Source organism: Hipposideros armiger, unplaced genomic scaffold (genome assembly GCF_001890085.2).
Source record: "Hipposideros armiger isolate ML-2016 unplaced genomic scaffold, ASM189008v1 scaffold_12, whole genome shotgun sequence".
Taxonomy (NCBI): domain Eukaryota; kingdom Metazoa; phylum Chordata; class Mammalia; order Chiroptera; family Hipposideridae; genus Hipposideros; species Hipposideros armiger.
Window position 1 is genome coordinate 1,956,440 of NW_017731362.1, and position 2,489 is coordinate 1,958,928.

The following is a 2,489-nucleotide window of genomic DNA, read 5'->3' on the forward strand; positions in this document are numbered from 1 at the left end:
TCAATTAATGTGATACACCACATCAACAAAAATAAAAATAAAAATCATATGGTCATATCAATAGATGCAGAAAAAGCATTTGACAAAATACAGCAGACATTTATGATAAAAACTCTTAGCAAAGTGGGAATAGAGGGATCATATCTCAACATAGTAAAGGCCATATATGAGAAACCCACAGCTAACATCATACTCACTGGGGAAAAGCTAAAACCATTCCCCTTAAGATCAGGAACAAGACAAGGCTGTCCACTTCCTCCACTTTTATTCAACATAGTTCTGGAAGTTCTAGTCACAGCAATCAGACAAGACAAAGAAATAAAAGACATCCAAATCGGTAAGGAGGAAGTAAAATTGTCATTATATACAGATAACATAATACTATATATAGAGAACCCCAAGGACTCCATCAAAAAACTATTGGAACTGATAAAAGAATTCAATAAGGTAGCAGGATACAAAATCAATATTCAGAAATCAGTTGCATTTGTATATACCAATAATAAACTATTGGAAGGAGAAATTAAGAAAACAATTCCATTTACAATTGCTTCAAGAACTATAAAATACTTAGGAATAAATTTAACCAAAGAAGTTTTTTTTTAACCAAATAGAAGTTTCTATTTAACCAAAAGACCTATACTCAGAAAATTATAAGACACTGAAGAAATAAATAAAAGAAGATACAAATAAATAGAAACACCTACCATGCTCATGGATAGGAAGAATTAATATAGTTAAAAAGTCCATACTGCCTAAAGCAATATATACATTCAATGCAGTTCCTATCAAACTACCAACGGCCTTTTTCACAGAAATAGAAAATATAATCCTAAAATTTATAGGGAACCATAAAAGACCCCAAATAGCCACGGCAATCCTGAGAAATAAGAAAAAGGTTGGGGGTATCATGCTACCAGACATTAAAACATACTACAAGGGTACAGTAATCAAAACAGTATGGTACTGGCATAAAAACAGGCACATAGATCAATGGAACAGAACAGAGAGTCCAGAAATAAATCCATTCATATACGGACAGTTTGTCTATGACAATGGAAGCAAGAATTTACATTTGGGTAAAGATAGTCTATTTAATAAATGGTGCTGGGAAAATTGGACTTATAACATGCAAAAAAATGAAACTGGACCATCTCCTTACGCCATATACAAGAATTCAAAATGGATTAAAGACTTATATGTAAGACCTGAAACCATAAAACTCCTAGAAGAAAATATAGGGACTAAATTTGCGGACATTACCCTGAGCAATATTTTTACTGATACATCCCCACGGGCAAGGGAAGTAAAAGAAAAAATGAACATGTGGGACTACATCAAACTTAAAAGTTTTTTCACAACAAAAGAAACCATCAATAAAACAAAAAGGAAGCCTATTGAATGGGAGAAGATATTTGTCAATGATATACCTGAAAAGGGGTTAATATCCAAAATTTATAAAACACTTATGGAACTCAGTACCAAAAATCAAACAACCCAATTAAAAAATGGGCAGAGGAGGTAGTCCGTGCAGAGAGGAGCTCAGAGTGTCCAGACCTTGAGGCTTAACGCAGCTTAGAGCTCGACCTCCGTGTTTGCAACTCTGTTCTTTCCCGGGCGGCGACATCCAGCAGTCAGAAAATCACCATGTCTATTCTCAAGATCCATGCCAGAGAGATCTTCGACTCTCGTGGGAATCCCACTGTGGAGGTGGATCTCTGCACCGGAAAAGGTCTCTTCAGAGCTGCTGTGCCCAGTGGTGCCTCAACTGATATTTACTAGGCCCTAGAGCTCCGGGACAATGACAAGACGCGGTACTTGGGGAAGGGTGTCTCAAAGGCTGTTGAGCACATCAATAAAACTATTGCGCCTGCCCTGATTAGCAAGAAACTGAGTGTCATGGAGCAGGAGAAGATTGACAAACTGATGATCGAGATGGATGGGACGGAAAATAAATCTAAATTCGGAGCGAATGCCATTCTGGGCATGTCCCTGGCAGTCTGCAAGGCTGGAGCTGTTGAAAAGGGGGTGCCCCTGTACCGCCACATTGCTGACCTGGCTGGCCACTCCGATGTCATCCTGCCGGTTCCGGCCCTCAGTGTCATCAACGGTGGTTCTCACGCTGGCAACAAGCTGGCCATGCAGGAGTTCATGATCCTGTCTGTCCGGGCGGCAAGCTTCAAGGAAGCCATGCGGATCGGAGCGGAGGTGTACCACAACCTGAAGAATGTCATCAAGGAGAAACACGGGAAAGACGCCACCAACGTCGGTGATGAAGGCGGCTTTGCTCCCAACATCCTGGAGAATAAAGAAGCCCTGGAGCTGCTCAAGAATGCCATCGGGAAAGCTGGCTACACCGATAAGGTTGTCATTGGCATGGATGTAGCTGCTTCCGAGTTCTTCAGGTCTGGGAAGTATGACTTGGACTTCAAGCCACCCGATGACCCCAACAGGCACATCACCCCTGACGAGCTGGCCAACCTGTACAA

At 40.7% G+C, this 2,489-nt stretch overlaps 1 protein-coding gene and 1 pseudogene across 2 annotated transcripts in view; both read left to right on the plus strand.

The window, feature by feature from the left end:
- The window catches only part of GALK2 (galactokinase 2), a 143,901-nt gene that overhangs the window by 37,720 nt on the left and 103,692 nt on the right, over positions 1-2,489 (plus strand). The window lies entirely within an intron of this gene.
- The window catches only part of LOC109394133 (alpha-enolase pseudogene), a 3,822-nt pseudogene continuing 2,849 nt past the window's right edge, over positions 1,517-2,489 (plus strand).